Source organism: Anastrepha obliqua, chromosome 3 (genome assembly GCF_027943255.1).
Source record: "Anastrepha obliqua isolate idAnaObli1 chromosome 3, idAnaObli1_1.0, whole genome shotgun sequence".
Classification (NCBI taxonomy): domain Eukaryota; kingdom Metazoa; phylum Arthropoda; class Insecta; order Diptera; family Tephritidae; genus Anastrepha; species Anastrepha obliqua.
Window position 1 is genome coordinate 122,193,434 of NC_072894.1, and position 16,933 is coordinate 122,210,366.

Sequence of the window (16,933 nt, forward strand, 5' to 3'; positions counted from 1 at the left end):
TCAAAATGGCATGCTTTCGTCGATTTTCTTTACTGGTGTCGTCAACAGTGCAGACGAGAACGAAGCTGGATCATCAAAAAAGGCTAAAATGGAAAGTTTGGCAAAAAATAATCGAGCAAGATGTTGTATGTGTTATAGTTCCGGAGAAAATAAAAACAAATGGACTTCTTTATATTGCAGCAAATGCAAAAAACCTTATTGTAAAGACAAACATATGGAAAATACTTGTACAAAATGCGTCAATAAAGCTTAATTTTATAACTATCTCAAAATCTAGTTAAAAACACATTAGTTTGTTTCATTTTTAATAATAATTCAGTATGTATCAAAACAGATACACGGTATCGAAATGTGAAGTTTTTTGTAGGGCTGATCTACGGTTTAAGGCGACAAAATAAATTTTGATGATTAGACAATTATTTTGCGTTTTATTGAACAATTTCCGGTACTTTTTTGACAGATTGTATATTTAGCTCTTTTTCCAAGGTAGTTGAGTACTGGGCATGGACGAAATCGGTCACTAACCATGGCAAACGGTGCTACGTTATCGGAATGACTCGGGTTTTTCCCGACCAAGGGCTGCCGCCCCAGTAAACTAGCCCTGTCTAATGAACCGCATATCATATCGGTCATTAAATATGCCCAACTGCCATTTGAAGGTAATTAAATAAAAATTAGCAAAAATAAAGCGACGTTTCGCAAATTTAGTACAAAAAATGAACGAAAAAAAATAATAGTAGCGACGCAAGGAAAATTGTGAAAACTTTGAAAAATGGCTGGTACCACTCTCATTTTTGGGTAACTGTGGGTATCTCGATAACGACTTGCCACTTCACTTAAAAGCCACGATGGAGAGAATAATGAGGTGGCGCTTGTTGGGGCGCCCGTTGCTTGGCTCTCAGCGAGTTTGACAAAATCAGCTGATTGTCGTGAGGTTACAATAGTCGAATCGGTGATCAGTACGACCAGATTGCCATTTTTGGAGTCGTCCCGGAAATTTAGTTCTTTCTTCGTGATGTTTTTCTATCCTCTTTAGTTAAAATGTGATGTTTTATACATGTAAATATAATTTTTTTTTAATAATTCAATAATTCACTCAGATTTATTTAGCTATACTTTTTTTATCATCTGGTCACACTATCGGCGATTGCGATTATTGTTGGTGTTGGTGATTATTCGTGAGTTATTTGTGCATGCGCTAAAGAGGCCACAGATGGCGAAAAAATCGAAATAATTGGCTGAAACTCATTTTGCCACACACCTGTGGATTTATTAACAATTTTATTTGAATAAGAGTGGATACTGTTTTCTTTCGGATTAAGTATTTATTATTATTATTTATTTATTAATAATAATCGAAAAATTGTGTTCAATGACGAAGCTCATTTTTGGGTATATAAATAAGCAGAATTGTCGATTTTGGAGTGAAGATCAGCCAGAAGATTTGCAAGAGCTACCAATGTATCCAGAAAAGGTCACAGTTTGGTGCGGTTTATGGGTTGGAGGTATCATTGGACCGTACTTCTTCAAAGATGCTGCGAATCGTAACGTAACTGTGAATGGTGAGCACTACCGTGAAATAATTTCCAACTTTTTTTTGCCCAAAATGCAAGAGCTTGACTTGCCTGACATATGGTTTCAGCAAGACGGTGCCACATACCACACAGCACGTGTAACAACGGACTTGTTGAGAGGCGAGTTCGGTGAACATTTTATTTCACGTTCGAGACCTGTCAATTGGCTACCCAGATCGTGCGATATAACACCTTTAGATTATTTTTTGTGGGGCTATGTTAAAGCTCATGTCTATTCAGACAAGCCTGCCTCAATTAACGCATTGGAAGACAACATTAAAGCATTTATATGCGAGATACCGGCCGAAACATTGGAAAGAGTATGCCAAAATTGGACTAAGCGAATGGATGATGCATTTTCCTGAACTTTACGTGTGTTTTTTGAAAAACTTTCCTATATCTCTTAAAAAATCACCCTTTTTATATATATTTATGTATATATATATATGTAATTGGCGCGTACACCCTTTTTGATGTTCAGCCGAGCTCCTCCTCCTATTTGCGGGGTGCGTCTTAATGTTGTTCCTTAAAAGGACGGACCTACGCACAGTGGTTCCGCCATAGGACATTGGATGAAAATAGTCATGTTAAAATTATGCAACAATATTTAGCTAAATGTTAGTTCATTAGTCATACTAACTTAGGGTACAAAAGAAATTTCAACTGCACAAACAATTCACTTATAATTGCGCCTCTAAAGTAAGAGAATGTGAAAAGTGATAGTTAGCGTGGTCTCCGCTCCGTACTTACGCAGTTCCGGGAAGTGTTATTTTTCTAAGCATTACTGTGTTTATGACCTGTTGTACTATGGAAATTCAAGTTGAAGGTATGTACGACATGTTAAACGTTTTGTTATCTTTTTTAATTATTATTTAATAGGTTTTCAAGCCGTACGAAATACGTACTTTAAAATTTGCCGTTTATTTTTTTATAAGAAGTTTATATAGTTTTAACTAATATAAGTTCGCACGAATCTGCACAAATGAAACACACATTAAAATATTCTTACGTATGTCCTTTTTAAGGAAAAATAATTTCGACTGCGCTTGATATAGGGTCTAATCTGTACCTATGTGTAGGATTTTGAAAAATGTGATTCTACCAAGATTGCTAATCAAGATTTTTTTTGTTTTAGGTGTAAATTTGAAGTATTCATTTACGCGCATGCATATTCTGGGCACGTGGTTATGTTACAATAGCATTAAAAATGATGTTGATAGATGTCGCCACGTACTAAAGAACATAATTCAAGCTTTACCAAACTCTGAGAATTTAACCTTAGAAGACGTTGAAAATCGTGTTTCTTGGATCTGTTAACGGATTTCTCGATACTGGGAAAAAGTGCAAAGATCAAAAACAAGGCTGATTGCCAAGTACAGTAATTGGTTAACTCAAACCGAATTATGTGTGTTGAAAAAGCGGGAGTCGGGCGAGGTGACAAACTCTACGAATCCTTCTCCGAGCGAACACAGGCAGAGAGGATAAAGCGTCGCAAGTTATCCGATCTAGCTAATGTTGATAGTTCTGCTATTCATGCAATACTAAGTAATTCAAAGCAATCAAATTCAAATTCTTTAGAATTCAATACGGACGAAGTTTTGTCTCTATTTAATGAGGCAAAACTCACTAAACATCAGTATTCAGTTATTAAGAGACTTTATTCATTCAAAATTGCCTAACGGTGATCGATCATTGTTTATTATCAATTGGAGAATTATCAAAGGAGGCAGCTGAATCATGTAATAAATTAGTGAAGCAATTCAGACGTGACAATACCAGAAAGCACTCAAGAACAGTAGCTAACACGGATCTTTTGCGCAGGCTTCTTCTTAATTCCGATCCATTTATATTTAGTCTACGAAAATTACCATGTAAAAAGAAATCTATGATGTCAAGAGAAGTGTTAGATTTATTGAGTTAAAGGTTTTGTATTTCTAAGTACATTAACTGTTTTGGAAGTGAATATTTTATTGTTTTCATAAATAGGAATAAGTTAACTTTATGCTCATCCTTTCGGAATTTAATGTTTTTTTCTATTATTGTTTATAATTTAAGACTTATGCAAAACTTTAAACGAAATAAAAAAATTTTATATATTATAAAAAATGTGTGTACCTAATTTTCCTTTGACTTTTTATATTAATTATATATTACTTTATTTTATATTATTATTATTATATCTTATATATATTCTTATTACATATATATTACTTTTTATATGTCTTAATGTTCTTTTAACAAATAAAAACATTTCTCAACTTAAAAACGTATTAAAAAGTCATTTATCACGCCAAAAGTTCTTATGACCGCTCTTCCTACGCGGCGGGACCACTGTGCTACGGTTTAAAGTCGACTCCGAACGGTATATTTTTTTTTAGGAGCTTCTTCATAGCAGAAATACACTCGGAGGTTTGTCATTGCCTGCAGAGGGGCGACCGCTATTAGTTTAGTGTTTTCCCGGGATTAGAACCTACGTTCGCCGAATGGTAGTCACGCACCAACCCATTCGGCTGCCGCGACCGCATATATACATATAAAAAGGTTTTAAATGTTAAGAAGAGTTCTGATTAAATCCAATATTGTTTTATAACCTCAAAAGAAGCAAAAAATTAGATTTTAACTTTTAGAACATCAAATTTTATAACAATCCATAAATTATCAATAGCACTAAAATCTTCTCAGAGTGTGCTTGTTTGCCTCTATTTTTAAGTGTATTATATATATATTTTTTTAATTTAGAATTCTGGTAGCTTCAAATTAAAAGAAAAGCAATAAACTGAAAAATGTTTGCATTTTAAAGGACGTGCATGAAATAAAAGAGCACTAAAAATATTGCGAAGAGCAAGTGGTTGGCAAGACTAGTGTGACGTCGTGCCCTCTCTGATGGGCGCAATCTTGTTCCTATCATTCTTGCTTAAATCCGATATATGTATGTGAATATATCAGAGATCGGATGGAAATCTTCTCATATATTAAGTCTGAATTTTCGTCCGTTCGTTTGGTTGTCAAATCTTAAATTTTCATTGTCTATGAGTTTTTTTGATAAGCAGGGTGATTAAATTTTACTAAAATGTGCGCGGGTATAAGAGGTTTTCCAAAAGATGCGCCTAGTTGTTAGCTTAAAATTATACATATTAAAATTTAGATTCTTTCATGCTTCATTATTTTTATTCAAAATGCGACTGTTAATAACTATATGCGTATTTTAAGGGTGCACCATGATCACAGGTTGTCTACAAGCTGTCATACGATAATTACAATTTTTAAAGATTGGCTTACACATTTTGCATGCAGCTGAGTAACCTGCTGTGTTTCCGCTCGGTAATCGTTGTTGGCTTATTCAAGTAAACTTTACTCTTCAAAAAGCCCCATGCGTGTGGCGTTTTTCTATCTTCGACGGAACCGGTTTTTAACATTTTTTTACCAACATTTTAATTGTCGACTCATTCGGACAATTATTTTCACCAAACAAATCTGAATTTTGCGTTATGTTGTTTTTAAAGAAGGACCTGCTTCATAATAAGTTTGAATAACTTTAACGTGTTGTTCTATCGTGTAAAATTGTACATCTGAGAAATGTCAAAGATGTCTTTAAAAGGGTGCAGTCTAGGAATTGTTGACATCTGGGCGTCACTTTTGAAATACCCTTTAAAAAGAACTGAATCTGACCTTCCTGCCTTGTTTGTTCTTATAAATAAATAGACAAACAACTTGAAATGAGTACATTCTGTAAAGTAAAAAACGTTAAAACATTTATGTCATATTCCATTATAGAGAAACAACTAAAGGGTTTTTCAATAAAAAGAGCATCGGTCGATTGTGGTTTATTTGCATAAACCTGAGACTTCAAGAAACCCCACAGGAAAAAAGTCTAGCGTGGTCAAATCGCATGACCGTGGTGGCCAATTTACATCACCCCTGCGAGAGATAACCTTACCCTCAAATCGTTCATGCAGAATGTCAACCGTGGCGTTTGCTGTGTGGCATGGAGCGCCGTCCTGCTGGAACCACATGTCGTCTAGGTCCATATGGTTCAATATGGGCCATAAGAAATTGGTTATCATCGTTGTGTAGCGCTCGCTGTTGACGGTGACCGCCTCATCAACGTCGTTTTCAAAAAAGTACGGACCAATAACGCCGCCGGCCCAAAATCCACACCAAAAGGTAACTCTTTGAGGATGCATTATCACCTGGTGAACCTCGTGTGGATTGGTGTCGTCCCATATACAGCAATTTTGTTTGTTAACACAGCCATTCATCCAAAAATGCGCCTCATCACTAAAGATGATTTTTCGCCCATAACTGGGGTTCTCTTCCAAATTCGCCAAGTTGAAGTTTGCTAAAGGCCAAGTTCTTGTGCACGGCGAGGAATAGACTGCCTCGGGTTCTGCTGTACACTTTCACGGACCGCGGCAATGTTCTCGGCTGATCTTGCGTTCCTTGAACGTACGGGTGTTGGCTGATTGTTTACTAACCCGGTCGTCTCAAATTTGGCTACCAACCGTTGAAGAGTCGGCTTTGAAGGCCCACCACGTCTACTGAAAAATGGGCGCAATGCGCGCAACGTTTTCGTTAATGAACACTAATTTTGATAATAAAGTTTTATTATTTGAATTTGCTGTTCAATCTTGTAACTTGCCATGATGATTTGGCATAAACAACTGAATAATAAACAAAAGATTTGACAGATGTCACCAAAACAAAATGGCTTCCACAGGGCGCCAAAATCGACCCGCGCCAATTGAAAAACCCTTTACATACCTTCAGTCACCTTCAAGTAAGTGGCAGTTGCCAATATGCGAATTTTCGTATATTTTTTAAATTGAAATTTTTCCAGTTGCTACATTTTTTGGCCTCAGTCCTCGAATTTCCATATCCATATATGCAATTAAATATGTGTGAACACGTGTAAGCTGTGCAGAATTTTTTTAATATCTGAAAATGTAATGAAAATTATGCGGAAAAAATTCAATAGTTTTCTCAGTTGCATTTATGTCCGACAGTGGAATGCAATAAGCCAAATGAATGCGTCCGAAAGAAAGCTTCACTACTCGCAATAATATTTGCAATGGGAAATTTCATTTTTAATTTTAATATTAAAATGGATTTATTTAAACTTATCTGTTTGCATTTTATGGCATTCTTTTAATGCCAGCGACGATTTCTCACTTTCCCATAATATTTACCCGGCACTGCCTCATCAATTTGCTGGCATTACACGCGCGCGTATAAATAAATAACAAAAAATATTATTTATGGGTTTTCATTAATATTGCCTTGGCTCCACTACATACATACATACAAGCACATATACATGCAAATACGATGTTCGTGTTTGGAGCGGTTCGTAGTTAAGCTCAGATATTTATTTAAATGCTCAACTGTTTTTATTTTGCAGTGGACAACTAATATATTGTAGGTATATTTTTTAATTATGGATTACGTCGAAAATTTACGTAGTCTGCGCGTAATATATAACAAAGGAATAAAAATAGTTAATGTAGGTGTAAATTATTTCAAATGCGAGAACTAGGCCGTTTTGAGGTCGATTTCATTACGGCTATTTCATAGAGGTGGCAATAATTCAATGTTAGTTTTTATGCAACAAGAAGCAGGGTGCATTTAGCCAGGCTTTTTAATATAAAAACGTAACTGTTTTTATAAGTTTTCTTTGTTATATTTAGCAAATTGTATTTAATTGTAATACAAAATTCTCAAAACTAGTGTGAGTTATAAATCTAGTTGAAAGTTTGAAACTGTGGATTAAGCGATATTTGTGAGATTCGTAACCATCTTTCGAATTTCATAAAGTAATACAAAGAATAGGAAATAACAAAACAAAATAATAATAAAACAATAAATTTATTGATATTAAATGCTTCGGTTTAGAACTCATAGCAAAGTTGTGATTTTCTGCTTCAAAATGATATTAACAAAAATAAGCAACATTCACTATCCAGGTGGTGCAAAATGAATCACTCCATTAGACGATTTATGATATTTGGAAATGACGTCGTGCGTCAATCATATTTGACACTTGGGAATGAAGCGCATGAAGGCCAATATAAAATATTCCATCTCTGGTCGCAGTGCGTAATGGCCTTCTAATAATAATAATAAAATATTCCATTACTGGAAATAGTTTTTTCTTATTTAGTGAATAAATAATTACTTAAGAAAACGGATGATGAAGGATGATTAATTTTGCGCAGGGTTGGGTCTTTAAATTGTTTACAAGCTAATTGTTTACGTAAACAATTCATTTTTTTTGCTTTTTTTTATGAGTCAGAAACAATCTACTACTAATTAAGCATTTTCACTATTTTTCAAACAGTTTTCCAAGCTTGTAATAAAAATAATAAAAAAATACGCTTTAATATTTAGGATTTTAATATTTTTATTAATTGTCCGATTCTTCATTGATTTGGTCAATTTTCATTTGATAATAAATAAAAAGTAGCTTTTTGCACCTTGCAAACGAGAGTCTGTTCCTCAAATCTGAATGAATAAAATTCCAATTCGAAAATAAGCGTTCAATTTGCGCTGAAGAGGCGGGTATATTGATTAATTTCAAAGCTGTTTCTGCCAGATGTGGATATTTTAGCGATGCCATTCTCCAATATAAACAGGCATCTTCGCTCAAGTTTTTTGACTGTAATACGCCGAAGTAGGATCTTCTGTTCAGAAATAGGTCAAGCTCCTGCAAAGCTTCTGCACTCATAGTATTAAAAAGGAAATCCGTTACTTTTGCAGTTTTATCAGGATCTAACTTGTTTCGGTCATGATATGGATGCAAATAATAAGCTGCTAGGGAGTAGACATTAAGCGTTTGCTCAATATGTCTTTCTTATATAGTTCTAGAAGTATCTGCCGGAAGTTCCAGAGAGAGCCATAAATGGGCTGCATCAGCAACAGATAAAGATGAGCTCTGTACTTTATTCAATAATATGCAAATCGGGTCCAGAATACTAATCATTTTGCCAATATCATCCTCGAACTCATAATCAAACAGCAAATTTTTTACATTCTCCTTAATTGTTTTGCCTTCTCTGCCTGTCTCCGCAACAATTCAACGCATTATTTGTAAATTTTGTTTTAAACAAACGAAGGAGTCTCGATGAGTGCACCAACGTGTTTCAGCTGGCAGCTTAATTTTTGTACCATTTTTGGATATAACACGTTTTTCAAGGTCTGGATGGCGAAATTCTTTTAAGACAGCGGTCACTTTGCTCACGAGATCTTTGTCCAACAAGTTTTTACAAAGGAGATTGGCAACGTGCGCACTACAATTACTGTGCCAAATGTTTGTATCCTTGCCCATGCGCACCATGTTTGCGGCATTATCCGACACAATCGCATAAGCTACAGTATCGTACAAGGTTTTCGCTATTTTAATAGACTCATCTATAATTTCGCATAGCTTTTCAGCACTTTCTTTTTCTCCCGATACGTCCCATGCTTCTAGAAATACTTTAGTGCCGTTGGCATTATGCAACATTGTAACCACTGTTTTTGAATTACTCGCCGTATTCTTCCACCCATCAATCAATAGCACTGGATTGCGCTCAACATCATTTTTTGTGGATTGTATTTGTTTGTTATACTCCTTGTCTAGCAGAGTGGTTGAAAGTGCTTTTCTGCCAGGCATTTTAGGCTCATAGCAGGGCCTGAGCTTGCGCACAAGAGCCCTGAAATGCACAGAATCAACCGTATTAAACGATATGTTGCAGCCGTAAAAGAACCTTGAGAGCAACGAATTGATTTCGTCCTTCGCAGTCATATTGTCCATATAACTTTTAATGCCACTTTGTTTTTTCTTTTTCTGCTTTTCACAAGGTTCTTTAAAATATATCGCATTACTTGAGGAGCTTGATGAAGGTGTTGCTTCTGAAGTTGTTGAAGGCTGCGATTCTGATGATATGATATCAAATAAAATATTATCTGCATCAATAAGGGTGCTACTTGCTGACACATCCATTACTGAATATGCGGAATCATTTAATCCCATTGCACTGGTATCGATTTCGTCCACTTCTAGAATTATAGTTTCATCAGTATTCTTTTTCTGTGAACATCGTTTTCTAAAAATGATAGGTTGTTCACTGTACGCGCGTATAAGATTTTGATATAATTACACTTACCTATGCGATACCAGTCGATCTGTTGCAATGTTTGTCAATGTTTGGCCACAAAACAAACACTGGGCTGAGTATTTTCTGCCATTTTTTATTTGTTTGTATTTAAGATTTTTCCAAATTGGCCTTTGCGGTGCACCACTCATTTTTCAACATAAGACGACGAGTTAGAATAAATAAATAAATGTGTAGAATTCTGACCTGTCAGTCATGTGCGAAAATTTTGTTATCGATAAAGGTCACAGTACCAGCTGTGTTCAACAAATCGATCTGTTTGACTTGATAGTTTACAATATTGGTTGAAATGACATATGCTGGTAAACGTTTACAATTTTTTACATTATTTACAATTGTTTACAGTGTAAGTGTAAACAATCCAAAAAATTTTGTAAACACCCAACCCTGATTTAGCGTCACCGAATTTAAAAATTTGGTGGTCAAAATAATGTCTTCCATTACTCAAAATCTTGTTTTTATTTAGTAAAATTTACTCAAAAACAAAATTGGGTGATTAATTTTGCGCCCGAATTTTATTCATTGTTGACTGCTCGCATGTTTTTTGGAAACTTTCGGGCTTCTGAATAATTTGAGTAGCTAGGCAATTTGGTAAATTTTATCAGTCATCAGTTTTCAATTGACTCTCGAATGATTTTAGCAATGTGTTTGAATAATTTGCCAAACATAAAAAAGTGTTAGCGAAAAATGAAAATAATCAAAATGCCTCGCTCCAATTACTCGAAAAAAACGCAATATAATCAAACTCAAGCTGAAAGTTTCGAGTAATGGGCATCGAACAGGCGTGCGGGTACTCGTTGCTCACCCAGGCGGTTCGAAAATGTGCAACAAAATCGATACCTCTTGTGTATAATACCTTAGTACCTTAAAGTTTTCAAGCTTAAAGCTACAGCTTTGTAGCTTTGCCTTTAAGTATTGCCCCAGATATTGGCATGTTTTGATTTCTAGCTGCTGTAAATCATCGATGGCACTTTTAAGCGCTGCTTCATTCTTCTTCATTTTTTTGTAATGCCCAGAAATAGCACTAGTGGATTCGAACCACACTATGATTCATTCTTTATTTAAATTCGAAATTGCGGAAACTATGTTTACTGGGTTACCATATTTTTCAGCCACTTCCTTTTTTCGCCACGTTCGGTTTCTTTTATTACCTTACATTTTTCTTCGATTGGCAAATACTTTTTTACTTAAGGTTTTAAACCTTGCCATTCAAACTGATTAACAAACATTATAAAGGGGTTTCCAATAACAGGTGTTATTTTGAGAATATTAAATATTTGTTATGGCCGGAATTGGATGGTATTTATCTGGACAACGTTTATTTTCAACAAGGCGGCGCTACGTGCCACACAAGCAACGAAAGCATTGCTCTTTTACGGGAAAAGTTTCCGGACCGTGTTATCTCTCGAAGAGGTGATCACAATTGGCTATCGAGATCTTTTGATTTATCACTTGTGACTTTTTTCTTTGGGGCCACGTGAAAGAGAAAGTCTACGCCAACAGCCCAGGGTCAATTCAAAGATAGAATTTGTGAGGCTATCGAGGACATATGGCAGCCACTTTGCAATTCGATAATGGAAAATTTCATGAAAAGGATATTAAGCTGTAGGCGTGGTCATGGTGGTCATTTGCTTGATGTTATTTTCCCCTATTAATAGCATACCTTTCTCTTTATAGTGAAAAACATCCGATCATTTATATTAAAAAATAGCATTTTTCTTTGAATTTCAAAATAACACCTCTTATTGGAAAACCCTATAAAGCAGGAACGTCAAAAAAAAGCGGTCGCTTTACAAATAAATAAGTATTTCCCCAAATAAGACTTTCGCGGAAAGAAATCACATAACAACTACATCATTTTCCCCTAAATAATTCCACCTAGGGAAGCATGTGCCAACATTTTTATTCATGTTATGGAAAATCTCGAGTTAGAGAAGTTCGAGTTACGGAACGAAAATTACCACTCGATTTAGTTTGAGTTATAGATAGTTCGAGTAATTGAAGTTCGAGCTATAGAAATTCGACTGTATTAAAACAACAGTTGGAATGTGAGTTGCAAAACGCCTCGGCGCAGCAAAAGGCCGACCAAAATAACTCTTTGGAAAGTGCATAGAAATCATACACCAGAAAATTCTTAGAAGAAATGAGCTTTAGAATTGAATAAAGCATCGAATACTTTTATTCTGTTGTACAAAGTGGAATAGAAATGCGGCTGCCAAGAACCTTTGACTTAAGTGCTGGGGTTAAGCGACCTGTATCGTTAAACGAAATTTCTTGCACTTACGAGCAATTTAGAGCTTACGCGTATTTGTCGAATAGTTTTTATTATTAAATACTAGCGTACCCTCGCCCGCTTCGCTAGACGATAAATTCAATGATTTGCTGAAAGAGAATAAAATTAATACGAAACAAAGCAAATTCTTTGATACAATTTCATTCGAATTTTATTGTAACACTTTTTGGTAGACAACGTTTTTGGTTTTTTCATCTTTCGCGTGAATAATGACGATGGTTTGCCAACTCGTGAGCAAGCTACATACAATTGTCCATGAGAAAAAATTGGGTATTCTAAATTAATACCGCACATTTGTAGATACTGTCCTTGCGCCTTATTAATTCTCATAGCGAAGGCAAGGCGAATAGGGAACTGCAAACGTTTGAAATCGAATGGTAAATCCGCCGGAATCAGTGGAATTCAGGGTATCAAAATGTCTTCTCCTTTGTACTTCCCTTTCAAAATTGTTGCTTCGATAACGTTACCCATTAGCTTCTTCACAGCGAGTCTGGTACCGTTGCAAAGTCGGGGCACATTACTATTGCGCAGCATAATAATCGGTGCTCCAATTTTTAATCGTAAATTATGAGGTGGTAAGCCTGGCAAATCGAGTGAGTTTAAGAGTTCAGTTGGATAATTTACGACCTCATCTTGATCAGTAATAGTGTCTATTGACTTATACGCAACTATGTCAATAGGTATTTGATCTAAAATAGCTGAATTTATATCATTGACGTCCTTATTTTTCCCAGCTAAAATTGCTCTTTCGCTGAGTCAATCATGGTTTTTGTAATGTTGAACTATGTTTGGAAATACACTCTGTATCAATGCCTCTTTAGACTGTGCAAAAGTGCAGAAATTGTTAGGCAATGTTATCATTCCTGTTGTTTTTGAACAAAGGTTTATTTTTTTTGGTTAAATAGTGTTTTTTGAAGTTTTGAAAAACACTTCGCTCTAACAAATTTTTTCTCAGTTAATTGCTGAAAATTAAATATTTTGAAAAAACTATTTTTTTTAATTTAACGTTTTTGAGAAAATTTTGTTCTTGAAAAAATTTCATACTTTTGTAAAAGTTTAAATTGATTTGTTAAAAAAAATTTTTTCCGCTTTGAAAAACACCCCCTCGAAAAAATGTATTCTCTATTAATAGTGGAATATGAAATGCTTTGAAAACACCATTTTTTTTTTAATTTTGTTTGGTTTTCAGAAAATTTTGTTTTGAAAAAATTTCATACCCTTGAAAAAGTTTTATTTTATTTTATTTGTTTAAAATTTTTTTTTTTTGTAATTTTAGAAAAACACCTCTTCGAAGAAATTTCTTTTATCTTTTTGAGGAAAATTTGGTTTTGAAAAAATTTCATGCTTTCGAAATTTTTTTATTTTACTTTATTTCTTCAAAATTTTTGAAAACAATTTTTTTTATAATTTTCGAAAAACACCCCTTTGAAAAAATGTTTTCTATGTGTCATAGTGGTATTCCATTAACTTTTAGGATTATAGTCAAATACTTACAAATATCTACGCTTTCACAAATAGCAACAATAAACAAATTTCCTCAAAACCAAAAAATTTACTTTTTTTCTAAAAAAATTCTAAACAAACAACGTAATAAATTTAGAATTTTGTGTTCACGAAAAAACAGTATTGTTTTTATTGTATTGACTGAAAACCAAAATGTTGCAAAAAATCAAAACAAAACTAAATTATTTTTTTGTGTTCATTTGGTCCATATGTTCCATAAAAAGTTGATATGGTAAATAATATGCAGGGTCTGATACACGCAAATTTCCATTGACCATTATAGTGACAAAATTATCGATCACCAATTCCAACAGGATTTCAAAATCAGAGTTGGAATGAGTTGTTGTGTGGTGTACTTCTGAAAAAAATGAGAAATAAACAAAATAAATCTAAAAATTCGAATTCTAACTTTATCTTGTGTATGTTCTTATTACCTTTGAATTTTTCCAATGAAGCACCATTCATTTTAAATTTTCCAAGAATTTTTTTTATCATTTCGCGTTTCTTTCCTTTTTCATTCGATTCCAACATTTGTTCATAGCCGAAAACATCGTTTGCAAACGCATTCATTTCCATATAGAATTGGTCAAAGAAAGCATTGCTCAATTGAATTGAAACATTATTTTCATAAATACTTAGGACCTTAACTAATGCACCTTGGTACATACCTAACGCAGATATTCATCGCGACCTTGACATCGATACTATTGATGAAACAATACAAAGCGCTAGCAGAAGACACATAAATAGACTATTAAGGCATACAAATCCTATGATGAGAAGACTACCAAATAAAGAAAAATCTACCCAAACTCGGCTTAACCGTCAAACACCAACAGATCTTGCAAAATCCTTGTAATCAATTGTCAACTAATCGTATATATCATTGTTTGTTAACCACTTGTTTTTAAATAATATGTATATATTTCTTCTAAATGAGCTTGGGGGCATTGGCCCTTCAATATCACTCTCATTCCATCTCTTTGTAAAGCAAATTACTTATTGTCTAACGACAGGTGTAATATTTTATGGAAGAAATAAAAAAAAAAAAAAAAAAATTTTCATTCGAATCATTTGAAATTTCTGTATACAATACATTTCTGTATCACAATACAAATACAAAAAATTCAAAAAAAGTTGTACACATAAAATGAATGTCGATTCGAAACTTACTTTAATCTAACAATCGAGCAAGTTTTGTTTTGGACAATATTTTGATTTTTTCTTTTTTTTATATGAAGAAAATATTTAAAAGAAATTTTTTTTTGCTAAAAACCTTCCCCTAGTGGATCCCTATAATATGAAAAAAGAACGAATAAAATTGGCCTCGTATCGGCCGAAAAAAATGCGGACGAACGAACATCATTTCATTTTTATATATATATTAAATTAAATATATGCGTATTTACTATAGCAATAATTCTTCTCTCAACTGATTTCGGATAAGTGTTGGAGTTGTTCATTTGTTTGAATGCGTAAAATGCAAATACAAACAGTAAAGTTTGCTAGACAACTCAATTTTATTCACTTCTGCACACTTGTTTCTACACACACATTGGCGTTGTTTGTTTATGTTTGTATATTCAAGTGCAAGATACAATAGCGAACACTGAAGTCCGTACTGTTGAAATTTTACGGAATCTGGTCTCTTTATCGCTTAGTTTACATACGTTTTCTTGTCATTATTTGAGTGTGCGATTGGCAGGTCGTGGAAAAAGTGGAAAGATGTCGAAGCTTAAAAGAAGGAGCGAATGTGATAAAACTAAAATTTTAGCTTTATGTCCCAAAAACACCCTTCGCGAGAATAATGCTACAGCTAGACTTAGCAAGGTTTTAATTTTGCCTCAAATGAATGTCCCGTCTATAGTAATTATTATCTCCTTGACACAATACAACTCTGCTAGGAATAAAAACTAACACTCAGAAAAATATACAGTTGTTTGTTGCATGGCAGATACGAGTAACCTTTGTTGTTGTTGTTGTTGTTGTTGTTGTTGTAGCAGTATCTTCGCCCTGTCAGTGTAGTGTAATCACCGGTCGTCTTCGTCTAGCTCATCTAACGGTAAGCCCAGGAAACTAGCTGTTTCGACGGGTTGGGTCTAGAGGGAGAGAGGTGTTAGATGGGTATGTTTAATAGGGCACGTGAAAAGGTGGTTAGTGTCGTGCGGGGTGCCTTCACATGCTGGACATATGTTTAGTATGTCGGGGTCGATTCTGGATAAGTAGGAGTTTAACCTGCTACAGTATCCAGAACGTAATTGTGCCAAGGTTACGCGGGACTCTCGGGGAAGCTGGAGCTCTTCGCCTGCAATAGGTGGTGGTTGGACTTCGATAACGGCATTCGGGGGTCGGGAGCTTAAGAAGGTGGTAAGGGTCTCCCGATGAATGTTGTTTATGGCCTGTCTGTACACTGTCTGATCCTGGAGTGGTCTGTCTCTTTTATCAAGGATCTCGTCCACGTAGTTGAGGAAGTGCCTCCTGATGTGCCTGGGAGGTGGCTCAGGCTCAAGCAGGTGCCTGCATGGGTGAGGCCTACGGTGGCACCCTAGCAGAAACTGCTTGCTGAGCAGTTTGTTATGCTCCTTTACAGGAAGCATAAGAGCCTCGTCATGCAGGTGTTGTATTGGGGACATCAGGAGACATCCTGTCGCGGTCCTAATAACAGTATTTTGCCAGGTCTGGAGCTTCGTCCACTGCATATCACTAGTTCCAGGCGACCAGACAGGCGCAGCATAGTTAAGAACCGGTCGGCCTATTGCTTTGAAAGTCGACAGCAACATTTCTTTGTCTTTGCCCCAAGTGCTGCCGGCAAGCGACTTGAGGACCTTGTTGCGATTCTGTACTCTCGTTGCAATAGCGGTTGTGTGCGCTGAGAAGGAGAGCAAGCTGTCAAAGGTGACTCCCAATATTCTTGGGTTGTTTACCGTTGATATTGGGGTATCATCGACGTGTACCTGAAGTGGCAGCTTGACCTTCTTTGTCCAGGTGATAAAAGGGCTCGCCGTGGATTTAGTGGGAGAAAGTTTTAGGTTTCTCGCAGGGGAGAAGCGAGAAAGGCGGGCGAGGTAGTCGTTTACTTTGGTGCATAGGCCATCAATGTCATTGCCCGACGCCATTATCGTGCAGTCGTCGGCATATGAGACCAAAGAGACTCCCTCTGGTGGCTGGGGGAGTTTCGAAATGTAGAAATTAAAAAGCAAGGGTGAAAGGACACCACCCTGCGGTACTCCCAGCCTTCTTTTTCTCTTTTGACGTAACCTTTGTCTGCGAGTCCGTATCTGTATCCGAATTAAATGGTAATATACAAATTTATTAAATTACAAAAAAATCAGCATGAATACCTATTACAAAAATACTCTAATTGAAGGCGATTAAAAACTTTAAAAACTCGTTTAGTAAACAAATTACAACTT

General features: G+C 35.3%; 1 pseudogene; it reads right to left on the minus strand.

Moving 5' to 3' along the window:
- Positions 1–6,502: 6,502 nt before the first annotated feature.
- On the minus strand, positions 6,503–9,855 carry LOC129242183 (uncharacterized; annotated as a pseudogene).
- Positions 9,856–16,933: the final 7,078 nt, after the last annotated feature.